General features: G+C 50.9%; 1 protein-coding gene across 2 annotated transcripts in view; it reads right to left on the bottom strand.

The window, feature by feature from the left end:
• The window catches only part of NQO2 (N-ribosyldihydronicotinamide:quinone dehydrogenase 2), a 57,440-nt gene that overhangs the window by 22,220 nt on the left and 18,653 nt on the right, over window positions 1-16,567 (bottom strand). The window lies entirely within an intron of this gene.

Genomic DNA, 16,567 nt, shown 5'->3' on the forward strand with positions numbered 1-16,567 from the left:
CCTGACATCCTATATTATAATGCCAGATCCAAGGTCAGTCATGGAAACTAATATAGCTGAACTATAATTGGGGCAAATTGGTTTCAATTGAGTTGTCAAGCATTTGGTGGATATCCTAATGGAAACTAGACAGACCCCATGTAATGCCCTTACTGGCAAGTCCGCATTATCCTGTCCCTGTACCCTGGCTTGGTCGCCGTCACACTCATCCTTCCTTCCGCTCTGCTGTGACTGCTCCGTCCTCACTTCCTCTCCCGGGGCCTGTGCATGCCACACAGACCTCATGGGAGTGCTCTTAGGGTACCCTAACCTGGAAGTGTCGCATCATACCTTATTGTTCCAAGCCTTCTGTACCACTGATGCTGCATCGTACCATATTGGCCGAGCTTTCCTCATTAGAGACTGTCATTGCCTTTACCCCTGGGTCCAGCTGTCGCAACCCCAAGTCTCCCTGAGTGGCACCTGGATTCTACCTACAACGCAACACCCCCATCATCAGGGGCTCTGGTGAAAACCTGGTGTGAACCATAGTCACACCCCTCAGGTATTCTGTGTGCTGTCACAGTGGATCCACTCCCTGCCCACACTCGTGAGCATTACACCCCATTATAAATAAAGGGAGGGATGTTTTTTATTTATGTCATATGACAAATACAGTTTGCAAAAAAACTGATGTGGTCCTGATGCTGAATTTCTGTACTGATGATGGTTTTGGTTCCATTTTCTTGTACTGATTGTGCTTGTGATGACGTTTTCATGTGCTGATGGTCGTTTTTGAGTAATATTCCTATACTGATGGTGGTTCTGATGATGTATTCATGTATTGATTGTTCTGCATACAAGAGACTACAAAGAAACAAAAAAAATGAGCAGGAGCATGAGTTGGTACACATGCTACTTATAACCACACTAGAAGGTGGCCCGATTCTACGCATCGGGTATTCTAGAATTTACGTATTGTGTAGTTCATGTATGATTTTTGTTATAGATATATATATATATATATATATATATATATATATATATAGATGTTGTTGTGTGTAGTTACCAAGTGTTTGTGTAGGGCGCTGTACATGTTCTGGGTGTTGTCTGGGTGTGGCGGGGGGTGAGAGCGGTGTTGTATGTGTGTTGCGTTGTTTGTGGAGCGCTGTGTGTCTGTCGCGTTGTGTGTGTGTGTGTTGCGCGGTTTGTGTGGGTGTGGTGTGTTTTGGGGTGAGGTATGTTTTGTGCAATGTGTGTGTTGTGCGGTATGTGCGTATATTTATGTATGCCGCAGTGTTTGTGTGTTGGGTGTTGTGTGTGTGCAGCGTTGTCTGTGTGTGTGGGTGTCTGTGTATGGCAGTGTTTGTGGTTCCCTGTGTGTGTGTGTGTGTTGGGGGGAGGTGTGCACCTCCCATCGTGCTCCATCCCCCATGCTGCGCACCCCCCATCGTGCTCCATCCCCCATGCTGCGCACCCCCCATCGTGCTCCATCCCCCATGCTGCGCACTCCCCATCGTGCTCCATCCTCCATGCTGCGCATTCCCCATCGTGCTCCATCCTCCATGCTGCGCACTCCCCATCATGCTCCATCCCCCATGCTGCGCACCCCCCATCGTGCTACATCCCCCATGCTGCGCACCCCCCATCGTGCTCCATCCGCCATGCTGCGCACTCCCCATCGTGCTACATCCCCCATGCTGCGCACTCCCCATCGTGCTACATCCCCCATGCTGCGCACTCCCCATCATGCTACATCCCCCATGCTGCGCACCCCCCATCGTGCTACATCCCCCATCGTGCTACATCCCCCATGCTGCGCACTCCCCATCGTGCTACATCCCCCATGCTGCGCACCCGCCATCGTGCTACATCCCCCATGCTGCGCACTCCCCATCGTGCTCCATCCTCCATGCTGCGCACTCCCCATCATGCTACATCCCCCATGCTGCGCACTCCCCATCGTGCTACATCCCCCATGCTGCGCACCCCATCGTGCTACATCCCCCATGCTGCGCACCCCCATCGTGCTACATCCCCCATGCTATAATAGTTCTCCTATCATACTCAGAGAGGAGTATAATAGGAGGACTGTAATAGGAGGAGTAGTCCTGGGGGGAGAGGAGTATAATGCTGGCTCCCTGCACATGTGTAGCGGGAGCCGGTGTACGCTGGTAACTATGATACACATCGGGTAACCAAGGGACCTTAGTTACCCGATGTGTATAATGGTTACCAGCGTTCACGGCCTCCGTCAAGATCCCAGCATCGCAAGGTTATGTCTGGCACTGCTGGGATCGTGACGGAGCCGGTGTACACTGGTAACTATGATACACATCGGGTAACCAAGGGACCTTAGTTACCCGATGTGTATAATGGTTACCAGCGTTCACGGGCTCCGTCAAGATCCCAGCATCGCAAGGGTATGTCTGGCGCTGCTGGGATCGTGACGGAGCCGGTGTAGAAGCAAGCGATATTCCAGGATGTTGTGAGTGTGTGGATGTGATGTGTGAGGTGTGTGTGAGAGTGAGTGTGATCTGATGTGTGTGTGTGTACTCACCTGGGAGTCGGAGCTCCGTGTCAGTTGGGCCAGAGCGAGCGTGCATTGCGTGAGGGGGGCGGGGCCTGCAGAGAGCCGGGGCGAGAGGCCAATCCGTGTGGGGGGGCGGGGCCATGGCGAGCCCAGCGGCCAATCAGCTTTGTGTCACCGTAAGGACACAATTTTGGAGCATGACAGACAGACAGACAGATAGAATAAGGCAATTATATATATAGATGTTAATGCTGGCCATAAGATAAAGAAAACCCAAGACGAAAATAATATGGACATATACCCTGCTGTAACTGAATAAAAGCATAGTGTATATAAATAAACAAAGGTACTTAGTAAACACAATTTTTGATCAAAAAAGTGTAAAGCTTTACCACAGCTGTACCCAAATTAGGACAGTACGCAACACTCTCTAGTATTAAAACCTTACCATGTGTCAGAACAGACCTCAATCTGAATAAGGTCAGAGAGTCACTGGGTCCCAACCATGGACACACAGCCATGGGAATCACTGAGAAGGGGGCCACACCCTAGTTAGTACAAGAGACTAAAAAGAAACAAAAAAAAGGACCTGAGCTCTCTCAACATTGTAGGAGTGGGCCCTTTTTGCACAGCGGCTACTTTTTCTGGCATTGGATACAGTCCCTCACCTGTCACCTGAGAACGTATGACCCAGGTACTCAATTTCTCTCTGGAATAGGTGGAACTTTTGAGGTTTTATCTTCAGCCCATGTTTCTGGAGCCGCTCCAGCACCTGACCCAGCCTAACAAGATGTTCTTCTAATGTCGGAGAGTAGATGATGATGTTGTCGAGATATATCAAAGTCGACTCTAAGTTCAGGTCCCCAAGTCATCTCTCCATCAGATGCTGGAACGTCCACGAGCATTAGGCATTCCAAATGGCATCTGACTGAACTCAAACAGTCCCATGGGATGGATGAATGCCATCTTCCGACAGTCCTGCTCAGCCATGGGGACCTGCCAATAACTACTAGCCAGATCAAGGGAGCAGAAGTACTAAGCCTTTCTCAAGGCAGACAGGGATTCTTCTATCCTCGGCAGTGGGTAAGAGTTTCTTACAGTGCATGCTTTCAGCTGTCGGTAATCCACACAGATTCGCAGTTTCCCATCCTTCGTCTGCACCAGTGCATTTAGTGCTGCCCATGGGCTCTTACTGTCTTCCAGACATTTGAGTCATCATCTTGGCTTGGGGGTGGGGTGTTTACCATGCCACAGACTGTATCTGCTAGGAGTTCCATCTGCCACTCAAGCACCTGCTGCTGCTGTTGCTGGATCTGTTGCAGGAATTGTCTATTCATTTCCTGTTGGGCTTGCTGTTGCTGCTGCTGGGCTTGATGTTGCTGGATGTTGGCCTGGGCCAGCTGCTTGATGAACACCTTCATTTTATCTGACCGCGCTTTCATACTTATTGTTGCCTTCACCCAGGACATGCAAATTGTCCACGGCAGTCACATGTGCTCCATGATAATCTTGCCCACACTTCTAGCACAAACTATAACATTTTGACTTGTTGGTGTACCGCCCCCGCGTCAGCAGCCTGCCACCGCTGCTCGGATCCGGATCCGCGGTGGCTCGAGGGGTCTCCGAACAAGGGGGTCGGGGTCACGCGGCCATTCGGAATAAAGGGACGAATTATTTACAGGGGATTTATGGACAGTTCGTGACGCCATCCGTGGTGCGTGGTGCATGGTAAGGGGTAGTACCACCGCTGCAATGGGAGTACCAGGTGGCGATGGTGCGGGCAGTCAGATTTTTAACCCCTTCACGGGTAAGGGGAAATGTTCCGGGACTCGGTGTTTGTGGCAGGGAGGTGCCGATGGGACGGTCAGGGATCGTTTTAGTACTCACTCAGTCCAATAACACTGACACCGACAACCGTGGTAAACCTAAGTTAATAGTACCACTGCAGCAGGGAGGGAATACGCCTGGATCCCGTCCCCGATGGTGTTGCTTGTTAGCCTGTGGCCTTTTCCGTGGCACCTCTCTTCTAAATGGTCCCTCTAGCTTAGAAATATCGGGTCCCGCTCACCAGTATGGCTAACTGGGTGAGCTTGCTCTCAGGGTTCACGCTTGGGATTTTTCTGGACTATGTAGTGGGACAGTCCTATCCCCCTCGTTGCGCTAGTACCCCGATTTTGGAGCAGGTGGAGAACGGATCTTGAAGGCTCCGTCCTCGTCGGGTAAATTGTCAAGACGCTTGAAGCTCCTTCTCGGCCTAGGGTTCACGTACTCCATCGTGCCCCGGCCCCTGCCCGGTGATGGCATACAGCCTCCGGCTGTCCTCCTCGACAGTCCGTGCCCCTTATCACAATCCCCTGCGACCGGGATCCAGCTCCTACCAGGCCCAGTTCAACGTCTGCCACCTAGTAAACCAAGGAGCCCAGCTCCTGACCTCTCCTCTTGAGAGTCACTCCACAACTGACTGTCTCCTAACACTCCTGACCTCCCCTTACAAACCCCCCAAGTGGGCGACCCTATTCCCTTCAGGTCAGCCACTGATGTGTCTGGTGGGTGTGGTGCAGAGTGTTCCTAGGATTTTTATTAGCCTGTTCTTAGCAACACCAAAGGTCAGGGACCCGTAACCAAGGAGGAGGTGGATACTGTGCAGAAGGGCATATTGCACAATACCCTGTGACGACCTGATAGGCCAGGGCGTCACATTGGGGTGCATCTTAGAGGTAGACACATGAATCATTTCCATTTAAATGCCTGGCTAGTTTATTCAGTCTTCCTGAATCACACTGTAAAAACACTCAAAACAGCCTCCTTCTGGCCCAAGGACACAAACTGAAAATAACAATTCCATTGATAGCTGCAGGATCTGCCTACTTTAGATCATGTCCAGCTCTCTAGCAAGAACTACATGGAGGTCTTCTCACCTCCACACACAGACACCTGAATGAGACTACTAGTCTCCATTTTACCTGATGTGCCATGTCCCAGGGTGGAGATATGTAAGCCATCATTCTCACCCATCTCTTATGACTACATGAGTAACACGGTCCTGACACGCCTTATTAATGTTCTTCAGCATTAAACAGGCTGGATCCTGATTCTAGTCTTCCACCTCCAAGAATTTTTGTTTTGTTGGTCTACTAGGCATTGCTCCCATCCGGCCAGAATCCTACTCCACACTGATGAGGTGCAATACCCCAAAACGGCTGTCTGTGGATGGATACCTGGCCTTGGTATTTCCCTTGTCATATCTTTAAACTTGTCAAAAAGTTGGGTATTGACTAAAAGGGCCACTTAATATGGTGGTTATGGTGGTCTCCTCAAAAGAGTCACCCCTTAGCTGGGCCCTTCCCAGAGGGATATCTGGCTGGTTTCTGTGTTGAGACTCCTAACAGAGGCTCCACGGACCTTTTTTGATTTGCATATTTCCCAGGGGGCAATGCACCTAGGATTTCACTGTCTTGAGCGCCCTCGCTGGCTGCTGGCAGTGTTTTCTCTGGCTGGTCTCCCTGAGATCAGTGATTGTTTTGTTTTGTTGGTCTACTAGGCATTGCTCCCACCCGGCCAGAATCCTACTCCACACTGATGAGGGGCAATACCCCGAAACGGCTGTCTGCGGATGGATACCTGGCCTTGGTATTTCCCTTGTCATATCTTTAAACTTGTCAAAAAGTTGGATATTGACTAAAAGGGCCACTTAATATGGTGGTTATGGTGGTCTCCTAAAAAGAGTCACCCCTTGGCTGGGCCCTTCCCGGAGGGATATCTGGCTGGTTTCTGTGTTGAGACTCCTAACAGAGGCTCCACGGACCTTTTTTGATTACCACCAAGAATAGTAATCTCGTTAATACCTACCTCCCCTTAAAGACCTGTCCAGTGGCCCTCAAACCTGGTACCTAACTCTTATAGGAAAGGAATTTACTTTTACATTGAGTGGAAAATCACTTAAATACATCTTTGTATGACTCATCACTTGCGTTTTTTCAAGTCACGTTCCTTTTTTGTTTCGTGGTATTAGTTGCTCTTTTTGTGTCCAAATTCTTTAAAATGGTACATGAGATTCATGAATTTGGCACAGTCAATCCTGATCTTTTTTTACATCTTGATCTATTTTTGCTACCTTTTAGTGCCAAAAGTCACACATTTCACAAAATGGTGCAAAATTGCACCATAATACTGGTGTACTCCAACAACAGTATTTCAAGGAGAGGACTAGAGTGAAGTTGTGCCAAATCAAATTGAAAAAAATTTGCAATTGATGAATCAGACAAAAACATCTGGTATAGCAAAACTACGCCAACAAAGTGGAAAAATGGTGAACACATAAAACAGTCTTCAAAAGAGGCATAAATAAAATAATGAATTGGGTGTAAATAAAAAAAGGAGAGAACACAAATTCAGACAAAAAATAGTCATAAAGGCAATGAGAAATCAGGGGCATGACTTATTTCGCAATATGCAGTGCTTGTCAATTGCAGTATGTTGGTTGCACCAAAAACCGTTGAAAGCTTGTAAGGCATAACTTGGTGAAACATTTACACCAGTTCATGGGCTCCTGTATTTTCTTATACCTTATTTTAAACCTGATGGAATAAACTTTAAAGGGAATCTGTCACACCCCAAACAATTTATATGTGCATGTAGCTCTGTCAAAGACAAGTCCAACAATACCTTTACATGGTAAGTCTGTTCCTCCGTTACTGAGAAATCAGCATTTGCATTGATATTCAAATGAGGCTGAATAAGCATTTGTACAAGCCTCTGTCACTCCAGCTCTATTCCCCATCCTTCACCGCCTCCTCTTGCTTGACTGACAGCTCATTTGCCTGAAGTCATGCAGCACAGAGGCTGTCAGTCAAGCAGGAGGAGACAGCACATGTTGGTAACTAGAGCTGATGTGACACAGACTTCAGATCTACAAATAGCCCTTTAGCCTCACAGTTCAGAACGGATTGGCTATGTAAATGTAATATTAGGCTTGTCTTTGAAAGAGCTACATGCACTTATCAATAGCTTGTGTGTGAAATCCTGCTGACACATTCTTTCAAAGTCTTATGGGATTATATCTGCATTGCAATTTGTCAAAATTTGGGACTGAAAGGTCTGTGGATAAAGACAGGTGTTTGTGCAACCCGAGAGCCCTCAACACACTAGCTGACTTGTGGTACATTTTCAGGCTGTATTTATCACTTTTACTTCCCTAGTCACTGACACTGAATAATCTCCTGACACTTTCCCAATACAAACTGGGTTCTCATTTCCACTGAAGAAGTGTTAACAGATTTCGAAATACATTTCGTTTTTTGAATAACACAAGTATTCTAAAATTGTAGAAATAAAGGCACGTGCACACAAAGAAACACACATATGCACACTCATTACAGTACATAATGATATGTACACAATCCTTTCTCACAAATGCACACAGGTATCACCATCATCACATGCAGAAAATACATATGTCGCGGGCGGGGAGGAGGGTGTCAGCACACCGCGCTCACCCCTTCTGCTCGGGTCCGGCAGTTGCTCCTGGTGGCTCGAGCTGCGGGCCGGATCCCGGGGTGTCTCGAGCGACACTCCTCGCCCGTGAGTGAAAGGGGGGGTGTTTGTTGGGATTATAGTTCGTGACGCCACCCACGGTTGTGGTGATTGCACCACCGCTGCTTTGGATGGGGATCCCGGGGATGGTGATGGGAGCAGCCAGGTGTTGTGTTGCCCCTCCGTGGGTAGGGGTTGGTGATCCCGGGGCCCGGTGAAGAGATGTAAAGTGTAGGGCCTGAAGGGCGCAGGGACGCGGGGGCAGCGCTGTGCCTTGCGGCACTGTGGTACTCACTCAGCCTGAGACTTGGACACAGTTTGTACGGTAAACCAACGGCTGGTAGGACGGTCCCACAGACGGCTGCACCTGCACTCCCGGTAGGTGACGGTGATGTCTCTCCTCCTTGCACCTGTGTTGTCTGATGGTATCGGTGGATTCCCTCCGGTTACCCGCTCCCCGACTGCAATCTGGGCCGGAGGAGCTCTACACTTTGCCCGCAGGCGCTGGCCCTGGGGAAACTGGTGCCTTGGCGGTGGCGGTGTCTCCCCGGTAATGGTCGGGCTGTTGCCGTCAATCGGGACTTTGTTGCTGGGGGATCTGCGTCCCCTTCACTGACGGATTCGGCAAATTGGGCGACTCCTAGCCTTGCCGGGGTCCGAGAGGCCCCTGCCCTGGTGCTGACTGTCCTTCGGAACACTGCTCCAGACCACCGGGCACACAGCCAACGGGGTCCTTCCAGGAACTTCCGAACCGTCCCACTCCGGACAGTCACCGCCGTCGCTGACCTTGCTGTTCTAGCCCTACACACAGCTGGGCTCTCAGGCTCTGCGCACTCTCTGCGCTCTCTCCACTTCTTGCTTTCCTCCTTTTCCACTTTCCTTTCCTTCACTTTCACTTCTGGTTGCTTACTCTTACTTTTGCTCCTCACACTTGCCCTGCCTGGGCCTTCTGCCTGGTCACTCGTTCATGTCCCTGACTGGACTCAAGCTCTTCCCGGAGCTGACTGCCTGGTTACTTCCTGCCTCCAGAGTTGTGAGCTCCTTGGTGGGCGGAGCCAACCGCCTGGCCCACCCCCTGGTGTGCATCAACAGACTCTTGGAGGGAGGCAACAAGGATTTCTGGTTAGCAGATGTGCCTACCTGGAGTGTGGGGTGTGGTGGTATTGTTACCCGTGTCCCCTGGCTTGCCCAGGGCGACACATTCCCCCTTAGCAAAATGCAGACCGTCCGCGGGCTGCCGTCCTACACCGGTTTTATTTTTCTGTAAAAAGGGGATAACAGGGTTAAACAAACATGCATAACATTTTTAATCAACTCTTCCCAAGACGGGAGGCACATTTTCTTTTAACGTTACAACGGTGTACGGTCACGGTTTCCGCTCTCTCCCACCCAAGCAACCTGGCCCTGATGCTGCCCCTAAAGCCCAGGCAGCACCCCTTGACCCACAGTCCAGCACAAGTCACCCGAGCGGGATCTGTCCTTCCCTCCAGAGGGTAGCCACCGGTCCCTTTGGTGGCTGGGCCCTGGCCTGCTCTGCTCAGGGCCCTCCCTCTAACCTGCCTCTCCGGAGGCGGCATTGCGGAAACGGTAACGGTACCCAACATATTTACAAGCCACTAACGTCTGTGGTTGCCCTGCAGAGTTCACGGGCTTGTCCATGGATAGTTCCCATGCATTTTTAAACTTTGAACGGTCCCCACGGGGACAACGGTGCCGGCTCCTGCCGGTTGTGAATCACAAAGGCAAATCTGGTGAAAACTCGGATGATCATCTTTCATTTTTGGCAAAACTTTTCAACAAACTTAACTTCAGTGGTGGTCCCAACGGGGGACGGTGCAACGGGCATCCGCTGCCCTACTCCGGTCCTGCTGCTGCTTCATCCGAGGGAGGGGGTGCAGAGCTCATCTTGCTCTCCGGGCTGCCCCTCAGCCTTACATCCAGGGCAAACCACCCCCTCTCTCCGCAGTGCCGAGTGTAACGCACCATATCCCCTGATAATAGATTGCGGCCAGGATGCTCTTCGGGCAGGTGAGCATGCACATCCCGCCGGGCTACAAACACCTCGGCCTCCAGGCCCGGTTCGTATATGAACCCGTAGCCCCGGCGGATATCAAACCGCCTCACCTGCCCCTCGTAGAACGGGCCCCGGACACGGAAAGTCGCTTGCCGCAGGTTCTCCTTTTCCCGGATGGCTCGGGCTACCAGCTCGGCTTTCCTCCGCTCCCTCTCCGCGATCTCCAGGCCCAGCTTGGTCGGCTCCCTGTCCCAGTATGGCTCCGGCGCGCGGGTTGAGCCCCGCGGGACATCCAGTACGTTACCCACTGTCAGGAAGGTGGGTGGCGTATCCCGCGGTGTCATGGCCTTGGGCGCTGCCTTGCAGCAACAACCCGGCGCCACCTCAGCCGAGGTGTGGGGGATGGGCACAGGGGCTTTCCGCAGTTGGGCCTTCGGCTCGGAGCGGGTCATCGGCTCCGGCTCGGGGAACTGCTCGGGGACTGTCTCTGGCACAATCTTCGGGGCCTTCCATGGCAATGCCTCCGGTTTGCTTCGGGCTCCGGCTACAGGTCGGTCCGCTGGGGCGGACGGGCTGGGTATCGCTACCGGTTGCGGTGGCAGCGGGCCTAGTGGCGGGGTCACGGCCTCCGAGACGGGTGGCGAGGGAGGCAACGGAGGGAGAGGGCTTGGACCGGGTCCCTCAGCCGCAGCGACCGGTCCCTCCGGGACATAGGGGCGTGGGTCACTCACCCTCCCTTCCTCCGCTTCCTCCTCGCGTCTCCGCACGGCTGCCAAAACGTCCGCCATGTCGGTCTCCCACTCCTCCAGGAGGAGCTGCATCTTGACCTGCAGCCTTAGATGGAGCTGCGCGGTCCGGATCTCCACCCACGCTGCGGTTCCCGGTGCGGGGGCCACGGTGTTTCGGGACGGCATCCACATGGTGTCTTTGCTGTTTGCTTCCAGGAACGGTTTTCTGGCAAGGTCCTGGCGTCCTTGCTTTTATAGCGGCGACTACATGCCGCCAGCCGCCATCGCGTCCCCCTTAGCTCTTTCCGGCCCCTCCTCTCTCGGGGCGGGGTTTTGGCCTTCGCGCCTCTACTGCTCGAGAAGACGCTCGAGCGGGAACTTTTCGCGCCAAAGATGGCGGCTTCTGAAATTTTTCTGCCGGATACCTCCGGCGGTAACAAGGCGCACCTCTACCTGACGGCAGAGCGGTAAGATCCTGTTCGCAGCGCCAAGTTGTCGCGGGCGGGGAGGAGGGTGTCAGCACACCGCGCTCACCCCTTCTGCTCGGGTCCGGCAGTTGCTCCTGGTGGCTCGAGCTGCGGGCCGGATCCCGGGGTGTCTCGAGCGACACTCCTCGCCCGTGAGTGAAAGGGGGGGTGTTTGTTGGGATTATAGTTCGTGACGCCACCCACGGTTGTGGTGATTGCACCACCGCTGCTTTGGATGGGGATCCCGGGGATGGTGATGGGAGCAGCCAGGTGTTGTGTTGCCCCTCCGTGGGTAGGGGTTGGTGATCCCGGGGCCCGGTGAAGAGATGTAAAGTGTAGGGCCTGAAGGGCGCAGGGACGCGGGGGCAGCGCTGTGCCTTGCGGCACTGTGGTACTCACTCAGCCTGAGACTTGGACACAGTTTGTACGGTAAACCAACGGCTGGTAGGACGGTCCCACAGACGGCTGCACCTGCACTCCCGGTAGGTGACGGTGATGTCTCTCCTCCTTGCACCTGTGTTGTCTGATGGTATCGGTGGATTCCCTCCGGTTACCCGCTCCCCGACTGCAATCTGGGCCGGAGGAGCTCTACACTTTGCCCGCAGGCGCTGGCCCTGGGGAAACTGGTGCCTTGGCGGTGGCGGTGTCTCCCCGGTAATGGTCGGGCTGTTGCCGTCAATCGGGACTTTGTTGCTGGGGGATCTGCGTCCCCTTCACTGACGGATTCGGCAAATTGGGCGACTCCTAGCCTTGCCGGGGTCCGAGAGGCCCCTGCCCTGGTGCTGACTGTCCTTCGGAACACTGCTCCAGACCACCGGGCACACAGCCAACGGGGTCCTTCCAGGAACTTCCGAACCGTCCCACTCCGGACAGTCACCGCCGTCGCTGACCTTGCTGTTCTAGCCCTACACACAGCTGGGCTCTCAGGCTCTGCGCACTCTCTGCGCTCTCTCCACTTCTTGCTTTCCTCCTTTTCCACTTTCCTTTCCTTCACTTTCACTTCTGGTTGCTTACTCTTACTTTTGCTCCTCACACTTGCCCTGCCTGGGCCTTCTGCCTGGTCACTCGTTCATGTCCCTGACTGGACTCAAGCTCTTCCCGGAGCTGACTGCCTGGTTACTTCCTGCCTCCAGAGTTGTGAGCTCCTTGGTGGGCGGAGCCAACCGCCTGGCCCACCCCCTGGTGTGCATCAACAGACTCTTGGAGGGAGGCAACAAGGATTTCTGGTTAGCAGATGTGCCTACCTGGAGTGTGGGGTGTGGTGGTATTGTTACCCGTGTCCCCTGGCTTGCCCAGGGCGACACACATATAGTATGTACAGTACAGACCAAACATTTGGACACACCTTCTCATTCAAAAGTTTTCTTTATTTTCATGACTCTGAAAATTGTAGATTCACATTGAAGGCATCTAAACTATGAATTACACATGTGGAATGAAATACTTAACAAAAAAAGTGTGAAACAAGTGAAAATATGTCTTATATTCTAGGTTCTTCAAAGTATCCACCTTTTGCTTTTATTACTGCTTTGCGTACTCCTGCCATTCTCTTGATGAGCTTCAAGAGGTAGTCACCGGAAATGGTCTTCCAACAGTCTTGAAGGAGTTCCCAGAGATGCTTAGCACTTGTTGGACCTTTTGCCTTCACTCTGCGGTCCAGCTCACCCCAAACCATCTCGATTGGGTTCAGGTCTGGTGACTGTGGAGCCCAGGTCATCTGGCGTAGCACACCATCACTCTCCTTCTTAGTCAAATAGCCCTTACACAGCCTGGAGGTGTGTTTGGGGTCATTGTCCTTTTGAAAAATAAATGATGGTCCAACTAAACGCAAACTGGATGGAATAGCATGCCGCTGCAAGATGCTGTGGTAGCCATGCTGGTTCAGTATGCCTTCAATTTTGAATTAATGCCCAACATTGTCACCAGTAAAGCACCCCGACACCATCACACCTCCTCCTCCATGCTTCACGGTGGGAACCAGTTATGTAGAGCCCTACATAAAGGTGAGCCCGGATGGTTCACCTTTTCTGCATCGCACAAAGACACAGTGGTTGGATGCAAAGATCTCAAATTTAGCCTCATCAGACCAAAGCACAGATTTCCACTGGTCTCATGTCCATTCCTTGCGTTCTTTAGCCCAAACAAGTCTCTTCTGCTTGTTGCCTGACCTTAGCAGTGATTTCCTAGCAGCTATTTTACCATGAAGACCTGCTGCACAAAGTCTCCTCTTAACAGTTGTTCTAGAGATGTGTCTGCTGCTAGAACTCTGTGTGGCATTGACCTGGTCTCTAATCTGAGCTGCTGTTAACCTGCGATTTCTGAGGCTGGTCACTCGGATAAACTTATCCTCTGCAGCAGAGGTGACTCTTGGTCTTCCTTTCCTGGGACGGTCCTCATGTGAGCCAGTTGCTTTGTAGCATTTGATGGTTTTTACCACTGCACTTGGGGACACTTTCAACGTTTTGCCAATTTTTCCGACTGACTGACCTTCATTTCTTAAAGTAATGATGGCAACTCCTTTTTCTTTACTCATCTGCTTTTTTCTTGCCATAATACAAATTCTAACAGTTTATTCAGTAGGACTATCAGCTGTGTATCCACCAGACTTCTGCACAACACAACTGATGGTCCAAACCCCATTTATAAGGCAAGAAATCTCACGTATTAAACCTGACAGGGCTCACCTGTGAAGTGAAAACCATTTCCGGTGACTACCTCCTGAAGCTCATCAAGAGAATGCCAAGAGTGTGCATAGCATTAATCGAAGCAAAAGGTGGCTACTTTGAAGAACCTAGAATATAAAACATATTTTCAGTTGTTTCACACTTTTTTGTTAAGTATTTCCTTTCACATGTGTTAATTCATAGTTTTGATGCCTTCAATGTGAATCTACAATTTTCAGAGTCATGTAAATAAAGAAAACTCTTTGAATGAGAAGGTGTGTCCAAACTTTTGGTCTGTACTGTACATACATACTCATGACATACAAGTACACTCAAAAAAACACACTATATACAGACATTCACATGCTACATATGTAGCGCCCCTGAAGCCATCAGGGTGCTACAAGGTTCTGCATCCCCACAAGGATGCAGGGCCTACCCCCTAGGGCCCCGGGAGACCATTGCCGGTAACACACACAAACTCCAGGTAATCCCAGTTTTCCCCAACAATCCCCCATACAATGGTGCAAAGCTAGGGTCAAACCAATGGATGGCCACCTAGAGGTGGAGCCAGTACAGTCCACTAGTTGACCAGGTTGGAGGGGCAGACTGTGGACAGTGAGAGTAGTCAGAAAGAGAGTAGGAGAGGAGTGAAGGTGGACGTGAGGAGATGTTCTGATGTGGGGTTAACTGTAACCTGGTACCCAGGAGAGTAGTTGCCGGTGGAGTACTTCCGGAACTACGCACCGACTGGGTACAGGACCTTAGGACAGGAAAGAGCTTCAAGCCGACCTGTTATCACCTGCCCAGCGAGGGGACCATCTAGGACCTCGCTGACCCTAAAAATCCAAAGACTCAGAAGCAAAGGGAGAACCAGGGACAGGACCAGAGACTCCAACCTCACAGGGTTCACACTACCACCAGACGGACGGAAGTGGACAAACCACCGGACGAGGACCCCCTGTTGCTCTACGCCACAGGGACCCATTTACCAGAGACAGGTGCAGGGGAAGAAGATATCAGATTACTACACTGGCACTGGGACGAAGGGGACGTGGAGGTGAAACCAGCCGGTCTCGGGTAACCAATTACCACCAACCAGCAGTGAGTAAAAACAAGTTGCACGAAACTTCTGTGTGGACTACCTTCTTCAGACGCCCGTTACATAACCCATCCTCTGGGGCCCGGCCCTGCTTGCGGAGGGCCTACCACCCAGGCTGCAATTAACATCAGCCCCAGTAGTGACATTCTGCAGCGGCGGCTCCCTCTATATAGCCGCAACACTGCAAGTGGCGTCACGTATGAACACTAATCTAATCCCCTGTAAATACACCCCCATTACAAAAAGGGCCCAGGGCACAGAACCGGGCAACGGCCACCACAGTGACATTCCCAAGATACAGACTGCCTGGGACCGTGTACCCAATATCCCTGGGTGCGACACATACATATCAGCACATTTAATACAGTGCTTACCCTCTACAGTGAAACACACATGAACACTCATTATAGAAACACTTGCATACATTTAAAAAAAATATATATATTTCAATTCACTTACGGATAAATAATACACTTATATGTTACCATGAACCTCCACCAGCACACTAATGTCTGTGCCTAATATTTTTGAAGAATACATCCAATGCACTGAAAATACCAAGAAGGATTTTCTTATAGACTGAATCTCAATGTGTCCAGACAATCAGAATGGGTGGAAGTTGGCAGCTAGGATATTGTCCATATTAAGACCCCGTTCTGTCTCTAGTGTAAGATGTTTATTTATCCAGCAACTTCAAAGAGTGCAGAAATTGTGTTATTCAGACATCAGTCTGGGATTTCAAGAGGAGATATATTAAGCATTGACCCAAATATCTTTAGCGAAACCCTTAAAAGAAGCACAGACCCATGAATAAATACATAACCCAGATTAGAAGAAGTGACTGCTTTATAAATACATTCCGCTGAATAAATATAGACCCCCAAATACAAAGAACACTTCACACTCTCTTGTCCCACAAAGCATTTTAGCTTAGTTTACTAAATATGTGACCTCAGGTTTTTCAACAGTATTGGTTTCTAAGGAGAAGGGTGAAAGCATTCCTAGTCTTACTAGGGCCCCCTTACACCTTAGGCTTAAGTCGGCTGAACCCGCTAATATTGACGGGTTCAGTTGATGATGTAATATGTAAGAGGGTGCCGGCTGACTAATGGTCGGGAGAGATGTTGATTGCGCATGCCCGATTGCACTGTTATCAAGATTTTCTGCTGGCCAACGTGTCAGTTGACGGCTTTCTCAAAGATAACATGGTAGAGCTCCGCCAAAAGAGTGCTCCTGTGTATGGGGATGTCGGGTAAGATGGCTGTTGGCCGAATGATTGGCCGAAGGATCGTTTGGCTGACAGCCCATATACTGTGTATGGCCAGCTTTAGAAAGGTTCTCTTGTTTCAAAATATTGATGAGATACTGATGGCCTATCCTCAAGAGAGTGGAGATCTGACAGTTAGAGGAGGCTGGATGTCATCTTTCAATGTTTCAATGTGTAGAGGCCCTTGACAAGTCTTTCAGACTAGTACCTATTCTATTGAGTAGGAGCTGATGTATAGTACTCAGCAGCATACACTACACTTTGAATGAAGCTGCTAGGTAT

The sequence above is a fragment of the Anomaloglossus baeobatrachus genome, chromosome 6 (assembly GCF_048569485.1).
Source record: "Anomaloglossus baeobatrachus isolate aAnoBae1 chromosome 6, aAnoBae1.hap1, whole genome shotgun sequence".
Taxonomy (NCBI): Eukaryota; Metazoa; Chordata; class Amphibia; order Anura; family Aromobatidae; genus Anomaloglossus; species Anomaloglossus baeobatrachus.